Consider the following 18,476-nt stretch of genomic DNA (forward strand, 5'->3'; position numbering starts at 1 on the left):
TTATGGCTAGGCTTGTATAGACCCTAGGGCTGATAGCCTAGTACCAAACTATGAACCTATGAACCTATAGTGCATGTGATACCTGCACAGTGATGTGTTGTGGCAATCTCACTACTGATGAGTTGTACTCCTGGCCCTACCAAGTGTGTAAATGTGTGCGCGTCCTTGTGAGAGTATGGCTGTGTTGACACTGGCACCTGTTCATGCAGACAGGCATGTGTACATCACCTACCATATAGCTACCATATCCCTGTTGCAGATGTCACTCACCATCACATATATGTTCTGAGTGCTCCACTGGTAACCCATGTGGCGCATCCAATAACTGCATCAAACTGTGATGGCGCTACATAGTTGTCGGAGGGTTGATACGCTGTGCTGGTAGGTGTGTGACACAAACATGCTTCAATTTTACTCTCTCACCCCTCCCTGACATGTATTTGTCTCTGTCTGCCTCCCACTCCCTCTCTGGTGGATGTGAAGACCCACACATGCTTTGCTTAGGCAGCAGCATGTGTATTTTAAGTGATGCTCATGATCAGCTGATGGCCTCTGCACGAATTGCAGCCCTCCCCTAGCTGATTGCATGTGGAAAAGTTGTCGTAGAATTTCCATAGCCAATTGCATGGAAACATAACCACTGCCATAAACAAGCTATACAACAGAAGTAGGAAACTAGTACAGAAAAGATTAAAATCCTAATAAGGAAAGATATCCCTGATCAGTATCAGCAAGAAACTACGATCCTTCATTAAATCATCCAAGGCTAGTTTTGAAAGAAAAATTGCCAATAACTTCAAAGATAACCACAAAGCGTTCTTTAGCTATGTCAAGAACCTAAGTGGAAATTCTCAGATCTGCTCTGAGTTAGTGCAGAAAGGCACAAAATACACTGCACCGACTGATATTGCAAACATTCTGGCAGACAGGTTTAGTGCAAACTTCACCCTCCTCTCACCCCCTAAAGGGCCCATAACAATACCAGAAGAATGTAGGGCCCCATCAATCACCAACACACAGGTTAAAACAGCCCTATCCAAAGCCAAAAACACAGCTTCAATGAGACCGGACGGTGTCCCAGGCTGTGTCTTACAAGAGCTCCAAAACGAACTAACCCCTCACCTAAACACACTGTTCAAACTCAGCCTCTCTACAGGCTACGTACCCACAGAGTGGTGCACAGCAACAGTTATCCAGCTCCACAAAGGTAGAGCCACAATGGACCCCACGAACTATCACCCTATAAGCCTGACTAGCCTGGTCTGCAAGGCTATGGAACGCATCATCATGGAACTCATTAACAGAGACATTGGGAACCTCCAAACCTTGGACCCTACCCAGTTTGGCTTTGTTAAGGGCAGATCATGCCTCCTAAACCTGGTGGACTTCTTTGAGATGGTTACCAAGGCATTAGACGAGGGAAAGGAGGTCCACACAGCCTACCTAGACCTCGCAAAGGCTTTTGACACCATTCCCCATTCTAGTATTATAGACAAGCTCACCAGCTTGAACATAAACCCCTATGTCACAAGATGGATTGCCAACTGGCTTATGGATAGAACCCACATGGTGAGAGTTGCAGGCTCTACATCCGATTCTAAACCGGTTACAAGTGGCATCCCCCAGGGCTCAGTCCTAGGACCCCTCCGGTTCGGTATACACTTCTCAGAGGTACAGACAAGCATAAGAGGACTATGACTGACCAAGTTCGCAGATGACTGCAAACTAGGGGCCATAATTGATTCTCTGGCTGATACAGACACCTTCCAGATGGGTCTCACTGAGACGGATACCTGGTGTCAAAATCATGGCCTCAAGCTAAATGACAAAAAGTGCATAGTCATCCCCTTTGGAAAAAACATAGTACCCATGAACTACTACATAGGTGATAGTCCCCTAAATACAGTAAATGTAATAAGGGATCTGGGGACCCAAGTAGATAGTAATCTCTCCTTTGATAATCATATTGTCAATGTGGTTAGAAAATCCTTCTATGTGGCCCACCTAATCACAAAAGGGTTCGCATCTAGAACAAAAGAGGTTATTGTGCCTCTCTACTCATCACTCATTAGACCCATCATAGAATACAATGCCTCATTTGGGATGTACCTTACAAGACACCTGCAACAGCTGGAAAGGCCACAAAAATACCTCACCAAGAGAATTACTGGCCTCAAACAGATGCTCTATGCAGCCCGAGTCAAGAAACTTCAGCTGTACTCAGTTGCATACTGCTTACTCAGAGGTGATCGCTGCCTGACATACAAGGCCATGTCCAACCCAGAATTGATGGACATGCTCCACCTAAAAAAAAAAAAACAAATCAGGGAGAGCCACACGCTCTAGAGATAAAAACCTCAACACAACGATAAATAGGACATGCTAGAGGGATAGATTCCTATCCCAGAGACTCCCCAAGCTTTGGAACAGGATTCCAATATACATCAGGCAGAGACCCTCACTAACACTCTTCAAGAGAAACCTTGACAAGTGGATGGGAAACAGAAATTTTACCCCAGGGATCACTGCAGTGGCTCTGCTGGACAGTGGCGCAGGGAACTAATGGCTCTGCTGGACAGAGGCACAGGGAACTAATCTAAGGGGGTGTCGAAAGCCAACACATTCTGGCTAGGCTTATAAATGCCCTTGGGCAGATAGCCTAGTACTTACCTATGAGCCTATGAGGAATCCCCATCTGCAGGGTCATCTGCAGACTGGACAGTGTTGTGCCTTTGGTTTCATATGTTACTCACAGAACATCTATCTGTGGACTGCAAAAGGTAGTGTGAGGATTGCAGTCTGTAGATGGTGAAGGCTGTAACAGTTACTGACTTCATATCCCTCATAGGACATATGTTGCAACAAACCCCGTTACAACAGTAAATGTATATGGTTATCACAGCAACATGTCAATATTGGCCCACTGTATGTGCTTCCAGCCACACCTCTGTCAACCTTTGTGGGGGTATCAGGGGCGAGCTGCCGTAAGGTCTCTGAATGTACAGTACCATATACTTCACCTATATTTACATTATTTACATGAATTGGGCTAATACAAGCCTACTGCCTCCTGCCATACAGACTGTTCTGTCTGTCAGTGTGCTCGTAATGGTGTCAATTATGCCTTGTTATGTAACAGTTACAACCCATTTAATTACATAATGTCTTTACCACCTACTGAGTTTGTACAGAGTGTAGATAGAGGCTGCTGAACTATACACCTGCATTACATACTGTTGATTGTTTGGTATCCTGTGGCCCAGTCTGTCTTCACTGTTATACAATTTGAAGGGCTTGGCCTGGACAGCAACAGTTGTGAACCTTTCCAGACTACTGTATTAGTGTAACTGTTTCTCAGTTGCAGTACTCTGTTTATATGGTTGTCAGTGTCTGGATAGCTATATGACATGGCATATAGAACTGTAATAGTACACAATTAAAGTTTTCCATTTCTGCAAACCTGTGTGTGGTGTCTTTCCTATAACCTCTGTATGGGTATATGTTGCAGGCAACGACTGACATATGTATGGGTAGCTCATACAGTGTCCAATTGTTCAGGTGTTAACTGTAGGCATAGTAGCTGTTCCAGACTATGTGCACCTTCTACATATGTATCTTACCGTACATATATCTGAGTGTGTATGTGTAGTCACATGTATATCTATATGTATATATACATATATATATATATATATATATATATATATATATATAGATATAGATAGATAGATGTATATATATATATATATATATATATATATATATATATATATATATATATATATATGTATATCTGTATCTGCATATATTTGTCTGTGTATCTGTATCCTGGGGATGTTGATGGCTTCCACACATTACATTTCCTATGGGAGGCAGACTGTACTGCATGATATGTTAACAATACCAGCCTGACATCATACAGGTGGGATGACTTACTGTTAACATCTTGTGGCCATGTTGTGTCAGGTCTTGGTTATGGGATCTGCAACACTTGGTAGTGTATTGCAGGGCAGACATGTTTGGCTGTGGGGGGGATGCCTATTCATACAAGATGTATAGTGTGTGGGGCCTCACAACCCCATTAACGGTGCATGTGGACATGTGTGTGTTTGTTAATCTGCCATTGCTATCTACAGATGTATGGCCATATATACCTATATAAATATATATATATATATATATATATATATATATATATATATATATATCTGCTAACATATATATAACTATGTCCATATAGACCAACATAGATATATATCTGTGTACACATATCTAATGTGCTGTGTATATGTAGACATATAGGTGTAGACACATATATGTGTCGATGTAGGCATTTGCATGTATATATGTGCATATATATTTATGTATATAGTTTTAGAAAAAAAAAATATATATATATCTACATATATAGATATGTTGTATCTGTTTAGATATTAATATATCTACACACACATACATCTAGATGTTGGTATACATTCTCTGTATTGTTGCATGACTGGACTGGATGATATGTTTCTGAAAACATTGAACTTCTTTGTATCTGTCATGGCTTAGTGGTAAATCACTTTGTCTATGGTGTGCATAGTCCCTGGTTTGAGCCTTGCAGGAGCTGTTTATTTTGTTGCTGGGCAGAACACCAGCAGTTGGATACTGAGTGATTAAGGCACTTTAAAGCAGTTGTAAGTGGGTGTGCACAGGTTTGCGTGGAGCTAAGCACTGCTAACCTCCGGTTACAGTTTCTTACACTCAGTTAGCTTCTACTTTGCTTAATCTGTGTAGGCAATGCTTACCCACGTGCAACCACACAAACAAGCTTACTAGTGCTTATATATACTTACTACTGCTTATTTGTGCTTAAACCTGCTTACTAGTGCCTTATTCATTATGACACTGGCACTTCACATGTACATTTAATGCAGTACTCCAGTTCACATTTAAATGTTATTTAGTAGGTTATACAGCAAAAAAATGAAAAAAAATTGTTCATATACAGATTTCACACGGAAAATGGTATGTGCTTTAGTGAGACTCAAACTGGGAATGCCTGCTCGTTAGGCGGATGCTCTGCCCACTACACTATTGCTGTGCTGCTTAATTTGCATATATCTTCCTTGTTATCCTTTTCAGCCCTTTAAGCTGCTTTAACCGTAGCTAAGCAATGGGCACACCCGTGCACCTACGGTTAGCTGTACTCGAATTTACAAAACAAACATAAAGTTTTTTTTTCGGTTTATTTACATGTACTGTTGCTGTTGTACACATGGGGGACTGTTGGTGGGGATATGTGGACACCTACCAGCGGCTCCGCTCATTTATTTCCACTTTCTGCTGTTCTACTTTGCAGGGGCGTGTTTATTCTGAGAGCTCTGCTCTCAGCAATTCCCATGCACTCGTACTGTGTAAGCCTAGGAGGTCGGGCAGCATGCCTTCTTTAATATGCATGGCACACTGCCATCCTCCTCCTAAGCGGCCACTTCCATGCAGGATTAGACTAGTCCTGCATGGAAGATTAGTAAATCCGTGGGAAACACATATTGTCCATGATTTTTTAAGTTATTAGGTGCATGTACAGCCATAAAACAGATAAGGCCAAAAGAACCTATAAAATCACATATAAGAGGTCTACTTGGAATAGGAGTAATCCAGTCTAACAATGTGAAACAATTTTTATATAATATGGCAATACCATTGCATAAATCCTGACCAAAGGACCAAATCATTTTATGACCGCACAATACCTGGACTTGGTGTTTTTGGCTAGGAATCAACAAATGAACGTCCAAAAGACAGAAAATGTCTGCATGAATAGTCTTACAGCTTTCCAGTATGACTAAACACCTTTTTTATTAATAATACTTTTAATATTAGGGAAACATATAGCTAGATTATCCCTTCCCATTTTTTCAACACTATGTGTTAACCTTCTTCAATTTTCTTTTGTTAAACCCTTCTATCATAGTTCTGTACATGAGACCTCAGATTACTGTTTCAACTGAAGGACAGCATTTCATGAGGAGATCAGCCCTTTATGCTGCACTGCTAGTGAAATCCAATCACTTAATGTAGAAATAGACCCCACAGCACTGTGATCTTCCAAACATCAAAGTTTAGTGTGCTATGCTACACTGCTAGTGAAACATTAATCTGAAATGTTAGTTGACTACCCTGAACCTTTTTCTATGAGACTGCATGAGTGGTATGCTAGGGTAGGCATTTTGGATGCCCAGAGCCTCTAGAAAGGTGTCTTGTTAATATCCTAAACTTTTTTTTTTCAAATTTTAAAGTCAAAGATGTGTCTCTACTGGTTTCCCTCTCTTTGGAAACATGTATAGACTTGATAAAATTCTGTTTCTTTTATTGTTATGGAACAAACTTGAATTCCTGAATGCCCAAAAGATTCTGCAGAACTGAGTCTGTCAAGGCCATTTGCAGTTTTGCTGTATGAAGGATAAAACCTGAGACTGGACTGGCACAAAACTCTCTGGAGTATCCCTCTTTGTTCTACCTCACTAACCCATTGTGTTTTCTACTCCAAAAGAATTGTGAAAAGAGAAAACCTATCATCTAATTGTATTGCATGGAGAAGGGCAGTAGACAAGTGATAATGGGTTTGAGTCCAATAAATGGGTGAAGAATAGTTTATCTTGCTGGTATGGGACACCTTGCTCAGATGAGGTGCCTTGCTGGGATGGACCACCTTACTGGAATGGGGCACATTGCTGGGATAGGATACTTTGCTGTGGTGGGGTATATTGGTGGAATGGGGTACCTTGCTGAGATGGAGAACCTTACTTGGGTGGGGCACCTTGTTGTGGTGGGGTATATTGGCGGAATGAGGTACCTTGCTGGGATGGAGAACCTTACTTGTGTGGGGCACCTTGCTGGGGTGAGGAACCTTGCTGACATGGGGCACCTGGCTAGAATAGAGAAAGTTACTGGGGTGGAAAACCTTAATGGGGGGGTGGCACTTTGCTATTACCGCTCTGTTACTATGTCCTTCCCTTCCAAGCCTTTTGATTTCTTTAATATTGCTTCTTGTTTAAAAACTACTGCTGTCTGGTATATTTTCTGTAGTAAGTACAGTTGTTGTGGGATATCATCACTTGCATTTCTGAACAGCATAGTGTAAGATTTTTTTTTATGTTCCACATTGTTTTACCTTTCTCTTCTAAATGCAGCAAAAATGTGTGTGTGTGTGTGTGTGTGTGTGTGTGTGTGTGTGTGTGTGTGTGTGTGTGTGTGTGTGTGTGTGTACACATGTGTGTAAGACAGAGAGAGAGAGGGGGAAGTGGCCCTAAATAAAAATAAATAAATAAATATTAAATATTTTTACCAGGAAGTGAATGTAACAGTTTTTTATATCTTCAGTAAAGGGCTGAATTTCAAACTGTGCATGTCTTTTTATGGCATTACATGAAGAATCAGCTTGCATTTAACTATTTGGAACATCTCACCAATTCAGCTGATCAGCTGTTTGAATTAAATCAGCCATATGCTGTCTTGGGGGATTATATTATATATCTTAGCTTAGGTTTTCAGTCTTCTCAATCTGGTATTGTGCCATCTCTGTCATCTAATTAACAGCCCTGGCTGATACCAAGAATGGTAAAAGTATATAGTTTCTTTCCAGTTATGTCTAATTTACCTTATTTTTTAAGATGGTAAACTTGTAAGCTTGATAGGTTTATTAATGCAAGGGGCAGTGCCAAGCTTTATAGTGTCAGGGTCAGCCACTGGATTTTTTCTTCCTTGTATATATGATAAAAATTATGTGTGTGTGTGTGTGTGTGTGTGTGTGTGTGTGTGTGTGTGTGTGTGTGTGTGTGTGTGTGTGTGTGTGTGTTTATATATATATATATATATATATATATATATATATATAGGTCTACTTTCATTCACTGAAAAAACATTTCACTGAATTTCAGTTCACTCACACCAAATCACTGAAAGCTCACATCATTGAAAACTCATTTCACCGAATCTCATTTCACTGAATGCAGAGTACTGTAAGGCAAGTAAAATGTATATGCCCTTTTCCCCACTGTAGTGCAATCCTGGAGTTAGGTTATATAGTTGGGGGGTGGGGGCACAGTCCCCCACATACGGTGGTGTGGGTGGCAAAGCCCCCGACCTAATTTATTGTTAGCTTTCAGTGATATGAGATTCATAAATATAAAAGCAGACTACGTGGTGGGCTATACTCTATCATGGTAGGAAGGAGGCTGGACATCCTGTGTATCCAAGCGACAAGATGGAAGGACAGTGCAGCAAAGCCACTTGGCTTAGAATCCAGAGTCTACTACTTAGGTAAACACACATTAGGAATGATGTGGGAATTGTGGTGTGTGAGAAGTTTCAGAAGACAGTGAGAGATGCCATCAGAACTATTGACAGACCCATGGCAATCAGACTCCATTGTAAGGATAAGGTAGTATTCATAATCCCAACTTAAGTCCCACAGCCAAGTTCAGATTTTGAGGAAGAGAGTGCATTCAGGCAGCAGGTGCAGTACCAACTAGATAAAGCAGGAAATGTGAGTTAGTGTTTATAATGGGGCATGTGAATGCACATATCAGGACAGACAGACAGACAGAACAGAATAAGAGGATTGCCTGGGAGAGGCCATTTGAGACTTCTGTCTAGCAAATGTCTTGATGATGGCCAACAGATGGTTCAGCAATAGAAACAGTCACAAGATCACATACAAGAATGATCAGAATGCAATTCAGGTAGGTTTCCTCTTAATAAGGACAGGGCAGTGGGCTAGAATCAGCAATTGCAAGTCATCAACAGTGAAACAGTAGGTGCACAGCATGAACCACTGGTTGCCACAATTGGTGGCAAGCAGTGTTCAGACAAGGCTCTAATGTCACAGAGACTAGGTTGAAAACTGGAAGTTGACTGGAGAGAAAGCACAAGAGTTGAAGGAATACTCACAACTCTAGCACCTTAGAAAGAAGAGGAAATAGATGGAGATGAAGAAGAATGTCAGTACCTCAATACAGCATGTGTGAGGACTATAGATCCGATAGGTGGCTTGAGCCAGGTATGAAAATAAGGTACATAAGGGAAGATGGTGGTGGAATGCAGAAGTCCAGAAAGTCATCAGAAGAAATAAAGAAGGAGTGCTGGAAAAGTGTGAGGCAGAAAACATGGACCAGGGTAAAAAGGAATACAGGCTAGCTAACAAAGAGGTTAAGAGAGCAGTTGCAGTAGCAAAGAACAGGCATCAGATCTTCCATCTGTTGGAAAGTGACTCAGTATATGGCACAAAGAAACTGTATCAGGTTGCAAGGCAGAGAAAGAAAGATAAAGAAGATAGGGATGCCAGCAATAACCTGCTCATCCGTTCACAGGAATTCAAAGGCTATACCTCTCAACTGTCCAAATTTTCATAGAATGTCCAGATTTTTTGCCACAAATTTTCAGTTTGTTCTTTATAATATTTGTGGTTTTCTAGCAAATCATTAAAAACCAAAGTCACTAAATAATATTTACTTCAGAAATGCATGCTAACACAAATACTGTTATTCTAGCAATTTTCTAAGTTCATAAGAACAATGTTTAAAAGTTGTCCCTATTTTACCATTTGTCCAGATTTCTTATGCTAGCAGGTTGAGAAGTGTGACAGAGGCAGATGGGAGGAATATTTCCAGCAGCTTCTGAATGAAGAAAACAGTACAGAAGTTGTACTGTCCCAGACACAGTCTAAGATAAAAAAGAAGAGGAGTCCATCATAGAAGTAAGAAAAGCACTAAGGAAAATAAAGTTAGGGAAAGCAGCAGGCTCAAATGAGGTCACAGCAGATGTGATAAAGATGTTGGGTGAGACAGGAGACAAATGGCTCCTGAGGCTACAGATAGCTGTGTGGAGAGAAAGGCGTATCCCAGGTGAATGGAGAATGAACATACTAGTACTAATGTACAAGAGCAAAGGGGACATTCACAACAGTAGGCTGTACAGAGGTATCAAACTCCCGTCACACTGCATGAACCTTTTTGTGAAGGTGATTAATAAATGAAAACACAGAGTAATAGTAAGTAATATGGGAGGCAAGCAGTTCAGATTCAGATCAGGATGCAGAAACTGAACAGATGTTTGCAGTGAGACAGGTAGTTGAGAAGAAGCTACAGATGAGGAAAGAGTCCAAGTGGACATTCCTAGACATGGAGAAAGCATATAACAAAGTCCCAAAAAGTGATTTGGGTAGTCCTGCAATGGTTCAAAGTCCTAGAAACACTGACAGAATTAGTGCAAGCTACGCACAAGGACCCAATGACTCATGTATGAACTGTGTATGGACTCACAGAGAGGTTCCCAGAGGGAGTGGGTGTGTATCAGGGTTCATCTCTCAGCCCATTGCTGTTCATACCAGTCTCAGACTACATTAGCAAACAGTTTGGAGAGGAAAAATCAGCAAGGTTGCTGTACACAAATGATGTAGCATTACAGGCAGACTCTAAGCAAGAACTTCAGCAAAGATAGAGGAATGGAATGCAAAACTGAAGACACATAGGATAAAACTGAGTACAAATAAAACAGTTGTAATGGCACCAAGTTGGGGACATCAGAGGAAGCTCAGAATTCAAATAGAAGGGAAAACAGTGGTACAGGTTAACAGATTAGTGTATCTGGAAGGGGTGGTTGATGAAAAATGAAGTCTTGAGTAGGTTAAAGCTAGACTCAAAGGAACTGCAGCCAACCGGCACAGAGCATCAGGGGTAGTGTATGACAAAAGAATGCCAAAGAGGCTGAAGAATAACGTGTATAAAACATTGGTGCATCCATTACTACTCCATTGTACAGAAACTTGGATGGTAAAGGCAGATCAGTTGAGGAAGCTAGAGGTAATGAAGATGAAGTTCCTGAGATGGGTGGTAGGATGACACTGCAGAAAAGACGAATAAATGATGACATCAGAGCAGAAGCCAAAGTAGCTTTGATTGCAGAGAGTCTAAGATAGCAGATTACAGTTGTTCAGGCAGATGTGCAAGAAAGCAGAAGGCAATCTGTGAAGAAGATTTGAGACAAACAGGAAGAAGGCAAGAAGAAATAAGGGTATCGAGCAAATAGAGGCTTGACTATAAAAGAAAGTAAGCAAATGGCATTGATTCAACTAGATTATGAAAGTGAACGTGACACCCAAACTCCATGTAGAAAATGAGAAAAAAGGGGGTTGATGAAGATGGTGATGATAGTAGCCTTCATTTAACAGCTTGAATGTCAAAAGTGTTCAGCAACAGGATGGGTCTGGAGGTAACACTGAGAGATTTATTGGTGCTGACAGTTACACAATTCTTACTTCTTTCTAAACCTCAGATTCTGAAGTTGGCGATAAGTTTTCCCCATTTTTCTTGTTCCTTTTCTTCACAGTTTTCCTGATGGTCAATGGTTTAGGGACAGCGTTGAAGTTAGCTCTCATCTACTGCACTAAGTTAATATATTCTTGGGCTATTACTGGCGTCTTTCTGAGAGGATGTCAAGTATCCAGCTAACATGGATTGTATCTGCATTAGTATAGTATTATGTAAAAACAAATAAATCTGCTGCACTATCACTTCCTCATGTCTCCCGCAGTGAAATCTCCTCATCAGTGCAGTGGTTCAGCAGTAGTGTTGTTGCCTCACAGCAATAGGTTATCTGGTTTGATTCTTGGCTGGAGTGCCTTTTGTGTGGAGTCTGCATGTACTTCCTGCATTTTTGCAGGTTTTCTCTGGGTTCTCTGGTTTTCTCCCACATTGCAAAGACATGCATCTAGAGCATTGCTCCCTGGGCCTCTGCTGAAAATTGTCTTTGTTCCAAGTCAGACTTTCCTGGTAAACAAATAATAAATGAATCTGTCAGACTAGTAGTGTCTTTTCAGAGTTATAAATGCAAAATCCTGCTTTGTCTGTAAAATATACACTAAGCTGTGTCCGGCTTTCTTTGAAATTGTGTTAGTCTTCCGCTCTGTACTGTGATAGTTCATGCATATATCAGCCACCCACATAATGTTATTTTGGGCATTGTGGATATGGAGAGTAATTTCCATGACATTAGCTCCTCATTTGACAGGCTTCCTGTTGCTTAGAATGTCAGGTCATCTGTGGTAACCATTGTTAGTAATGGGCATGCAGAAGCCCTTCTGTACCCTAAAATATTCACCCCTTCAAATGTATCTTGAAACATTATTAGTTAGCTACTGTGTTTGCATGCAGAGCCTTTCAAGTCTGTAACCATTTTACTTTGAGTTTTTCTCTCCAGGGCTTTGCTGAATATAGATCCTACCCAGTCAGAAATTCCTGAATAAATTAAATAAATATATTTGAAAAGGAAAAAGGAAAACAATACTTGCAGTCTGAAGCAATTCCACTACTAAACTAAATGGAACAGCAATCTGGTATCTGTTGGCTGTGGATGACATTAGAACAGCACACCTGAGGATATCTGACTAGTAAAAACAAATCTGGCTTTAGACCTATGTCATCTCAAGAAGAGGTTTCAATACAGATACATGAATTCTGCAGCTGTGATCTTTATGAGCAGTAATATAAGGTAAATATTTTATATTTCAGACAGATCAGCTCATAAATATGCTAGTATAAAGTTATAGTTTAGTGATAAGGAAGAAATGCATAGTGAAATTAAAGCTTATATGCATCCTAACAAATGTAACTTGATGGCATCTGAATACTATATGAATACATCTGACTTGTGTTATCATGGAGGTGAGATTATTAAAATGGATAAATAAGTAATAAAATTAAGACATGAAGACCATCATTACCTGATTTTGCTACTTTGCCTGAGAGTTGCAGAGAATCCGCTGCATCTAAAGCCATCTGCTGTTAAAAGAACGAAAATAAGTATCATTTTGCACTTCTGCTGATTATTTTTACTGTATTTCGTAAGAATCCTGTATTAATTGTTACACTTCTCACACTTTAATATTGTTTCAAAGCTGAACCATTTCCACTGCTGCTGTAGTACTTAATTACATTGTGTCTGCTAGATTTACAGGACAGTAGTGCATTCCATGCATTGTGTGGTTCCATGCACTGAGCTCTAAAACCAGCATTTCTACATTAAGATGGTTTTCTGATGCACTCTTGTGGCAGAAGTATGCTGTAGCTAACCTGAGTTGCAAGCTGCTGGCTGAAAGCTTATTGTGTGTTTTCCTGACTGGTATGTAGGCCTTGCTGTTGTAAAACTTGTTTTTCTGATTGTTTGTGCTATGTTGCTGTCCACGCAGTGGTGGTTAACAGTGTCCTGTATAGAAGCAAATGCTATCAAGTTAAAATTTGCCTTAGAATAACTATCTCTGCAACTTTCTTCAGTCCTCCTGCTGCTCTAGAAGCATACGAGTTACATGTAGAGTATCATCTCCTTGTTGTATAGCTGTAGTTCATATTGAGTATAACACCCATTCTTCGTCCTTGTGCTATGATCCTATTCCAGTTAAATCTCCTCACTCTTCTCCCTGGTAAATCCCATTGTAAAAAGCCTAAACTGTGTATAGGCACTTTCCTGCTATCTCTGTGGCCAGCCTAGTGGACATGGGCATTCTGATACAATGCAGAAATTGTCTCATGTATACTGACAACCACCTAATCCTGAAACAAACACAGATGTGAGAGATGTAGTTACATTATAAAAATTAAGACACCACCTCATATACTGACAAATCAAATGACAAACAGGTTGTCAGCACACTCACATAATTTCCCTCACTAAATAACATCTCAGCACATAAACCCACATACGCAGAGGTACTCACAAGTAACTTATCAAAACCTAAGAGGCCTCCTGTATGCTGCCTTCAGAAACTGCATGCAAACAAAACCAAGTCAACACCAACTACTACACATTAAAATATACATCACAGTCTCTCCACAAGCAAGTGATGAAATCACACATTCAAACATCTTGTTCATAGGAGACTCCACCTTGAGACATGTAGATGCCCCTCTCATCAGGGTGGATTTATTGAGGGCTGCAATCAGTTGCCTCACAGGGGTCAGGATTCACCACATCACATAAGCACTCAGATTACTCAACCACAAATACCAGTATGACCCAGTCATAGACCACGTGAGTGTGAATGACCTAGGATGAACCACCCAAGACTATATGAAGAGAGACATGATGGACCTCTCTAAACAAGTGTTGCAGACTGGTACAAACCCTGCACTGATCAGCATTCTACCCTCACCAAGAAAGGTAGCACAATACAAACAGAAATGATTGATTTCAATAATTGGTTTAGCTACTGGTGTCATTCCAAGGGATCCAGTATTTGTCAGCCTGGGATGACATGATCAATAGACCACTCTACTTTGCCAGAGGTGGTCTGCACCTGTTACCACTAGGCTTTCAAATATTGGCCAAGGCATTAGCCACACCCATAGTGCCTTTTTTTAGACAGTGCTAAACCAACAGACCTACCAGTATAACAAATTCTCCTAATCTCAAGTTGAAGGTACTACTGCTCAGTGCTAGGAGCTTTAACAGGAAACTGCACTCCCTGGAAGCTCTCCTCACTCTGAAGAATGCTGACATCTATGTAGTTACAGTGAAGTGGTTCAAGGCTGCAGAAAGCACTCCAGCAGTACTGGGCTACAATGCCTATCACACATTCAGACCACCCTCTGAAAAGGAAAAAAATGAAAGAAGAAGATGTTTCCATTTATGTAAAAACAACCACACCTCTAGACTGGTCAAACAGGATGACTCATGACTCGCTTAAGCTACTCCATGTCCACTTGACCATAGGCAGAATCCCCCACCATAACATTGCTAGCTACAGGACTCCAACCATGAACCATGAAAATTACTCTGCATACCTGAAGTTACTAGAATTGCCTTCAGTTCAACAAACTACTCTTGGGCGATTTTAACTACCACTCCAGAAACTGGGAAACATATATGACCACTAATATGCAGACTCAGAGATTCCTGGACTTTGTCAATGCAAATGCTCTGGTACAGCTGGTCTGCACTCCCCCTAGCAGCTCAGATATCTTTAATACAGTATTCAGAAAAATGGGGGAGCATTGCACCCCCCCCAGTGTAATGTCCTCATTGGTAAGATCGGATCATAAATTGGTCTTCTTTGAAATAAATGTAAAAAGTAGAACTCCCATCAAACCCTAAAGCCATAAACAATTTTTCTATTAAGTGGTAGCATAGGTAATTTTTTAAGATCCCCAACCCCAAAAACATGGAGGCCTTTGTAGAAGTATACATGAATACCCTGTACAACTCCATAAGCAACTGCATAGAAACGGCAGTACTTCCGAACTAAACCCAGGTCTAGCCAGAAAAACAAGCCATGATGGTGGACCCTTGCCATAAATAGACTATACAACAGAAGGAAGAAAGTCCTGTCTAGAAGTAAGTGGAAGAGTGCACAACAGAGAAAAAAAATCACTCATTAGTCTCAAAGCTAAATACGAGGCTAAAATAGCCTCCCAAGCAAAGGATAACCACAAATCATGTTTTAGCTATGTCTGAAATCTAAGGGAAACACTCAATGTGCTGATTTGGCTGTAGATGGCACTGTTTATGCTCAGTCAGAAGAAATAGCAAACCTGCTGGCCAATAAATGCAGCTCAAATTTCTCCCCTCATCACCTCCAGTTACTCCCCATGAAATGCCCCATATCATTCTTTTGCCTGTTATCACAAAGAACAGGTCAGCACTGTGCTCTGTAAAGCTAGAAACACAGCATCCTTGGGCCCTGATTGAACCCCAGAGTGCCTATTAAATAGCTTGAAACATGACCTAGCAAACCCACTTGGATCACTCTTTAACCAAAGTCTCCAGACAGGCTTTGCCCCAGTAGAGTTGAGATCAGCAACAGTTATCCCTCTGCACAAGGTAGAACCATCAACTGATGCTAGAAACTACTGACCAATAAGTCTGACTAGCCTCATATGCAAGGCTATGGAAAGGATAATCATGGACCTAATTAACAATGGCATAGGAAAGCTCCAGACTCTAGACCCAACCAAGTTCAGCTTCGTCAAAGGCATGTCCTGCATGTTCAGTCTGGTGGACTTCGTTGAGAAGGTCACCAAGAGTAGGAATGAAGGTAAGACAGTGCATACCACCTAGCTTGACCTGGCCAAGACATTTGACACAATACCCCACTCTGGTATTATAGATAAACTCACAAAATTTCTATAAGCCTGTATGTCACCAGATGGATAGCCAAATGGCTCAGATATAGGACACATGCTTTTAGAGTGGGGGAATCCATATCCAGCAAGAGGACAATCACCAGTGGAGTACCACAAGGCTCAGTGCTTGACCCCTCCTGCTTGGGATATACTTCTCAGATTTCAAGGCAAATGTAGGTGGCCTTTGGCTAACCAAGTTTGCTGATGACTGCAAGTTAGAGGCAATCATTGGCTTCCCAAATGATGTTGATACCCTACAGAAATGTCTGATGCAGACTAATAATTGGTGTCAGAGCCATAGCCTCAAACTAAATGTGAAGTAGTGCATAATAATTCCCTTTGGGAAATCAAATACTCTGCAAATTGCAACATTGGTAGCACCCCCTAAGAGTGGGACCAGTGGTGAGAGGTCTGAGTACTGAGATAGATATTAATCTGAACTTTAACCAACATGTGTCAATGATGGTGAGGCAATCCTTCTATGTGACTCAGCTTATAAGTAATGGCATGGCATCCAGATCTAAGTATGTCATGGTATCACTGAAATTCAGCCTCATCAGACCAATAATCGAGTATAGTGCACCCTTTGACATGTACATCGCCAGGCACCTGCAACAGTTGGAGCATCTTCAGATGTTTTTCACCAAAAAAATACAAAGTATAATCAACATACCATATGTGGACTATTTAAAAACCTTATTACTGTATTCAGTTTCCTACCGATTACTGAGGTGTGATCTGTGCCTGACCAACAAGGCAATCTCTGACCCAGCCCTGATGGAAATATTGCATATTCACAAAACTAACTAAATGGGAGTTACCTGCTACAAAGATCTAAACCTGATCTGTGACATGAATAGATAATGCTGGAGAGACAGTTATGTTTTCCCAGAAATTGACATTACTCTAGAATTGGCTTCCTACTCACATGAAGGAGAGCCCTTCCCTGACCATCTTCAAGTGCAGTCTGGACCAATGGGTGGGTAATCACAAATTCACAACTAGGGTGGCACCTATATCCCTTATGGACAGAGGCAGTCTGTAGAAATTGTCAAAATCCACTTGCTGACCCTTGTTATCTTTCCCTAGAATATTGAGTAATACCTGGTTAAAACTGGGTAGGCTTGTAGGGGCTCTTGAGCTGTTAGCCTAGTAATTTCCTATGAACCTGTGGACCTTCCTTAGAAAGTGGACAGCCATAGTTTAGTGCATATTTTAAGACAGATAGTAAATGCCCAAGTTGCTCACACTGTGGGCATGCAATGTATTAGCTTTATGTACTCTCATCATAGTCTTTTAAAAGGGTCTATGTTAAATCACTGAATGCTTAAAAAAGCGAACGAAGATTTATCGAACCCATGTAAGTGAAAGCTTACAATACTGAATGCTTAGAACAGTGATTTTTTTTCCAAGGGGAAAAAATCGTTGTTCCACAAAAAAAAAAAAAAAAATCGTTAAACATTACATAAACCCCCCCACATACACCCCCTACTTAAATATATCAACTCCAAGATCGCACTACAGTCACGAAAATGGCAAAGTAATGGAAGCGGCCAAGCAATTTCTTTCCCAGGGAAAGAATTCGCTTATATGCCGTTTCGCTATTTTGCCTTTTCGTGCTTTCAAGTTCGATCAAGACGCATTTGAAAGAATGCATCTTTGATCATTTAATAGTAACCCTTTGAAAAGTGAGCTCGCCTAAAGGTCATCACTTCACTGCTGGACAAGTAGCTTTAGTTCAAAAGTTTTATATCCTGGTAGATTTCACTATATTGCATTATATTGTGCAAGCTGGCAGTGCACTTTTCTGAGTTATTCCCCTTTTCTGTACTGTGGCATGATTGTGAAGTTGGTATATCTAATTTGGAGGATACAGACCCCCTCATGGAAGGTGCAGGGAGGGCTTGACCCCCTGCAAAAATAAATTGTGCTTTTTGAGGGTTTGACTTACCAGTTTATGATATTCATCTTTTGGAAAACAATGAGTCAAAGGAGAGTTCCTTGATCACTTGTAGGTAAACCATTAAAAGTGCTGCAGTACACAGTCAGCAAAACACTGTAAGAATTCCATTTGAGGAACTGGAAAATACTTGTTTAAATAAACATTTTATTCTGTATTCTAACAATGGAATGCATAAACATAACAAATGGTATAGCATATGAGTAACTTTATGCCAGAAAAACTGCACAGTGCAACCTTATATGCAAACCAAACATTGCACAATATGATACAAATTAAACAAAATATAATACGTGGTGGAAATTAGACATGCCCCTGGATACTCAAAAGCTCGCACGGAGTGCAAGATCGGTGCA

Source organism: Protopterus annectens, chromosome 7.part1, assembly GCF_019279795.1.
Source record: "Protopterus annectens isolate FY-2018-M chromosome 7.part1, PAN1.0, whole genome shotgun sequence".
Classification (NCBI taxonomy): Eukaryota; Metazoa; Chordata; order Ceratodontiformes; family Protopteridae; genus Protopterus; species Protopterus annectens.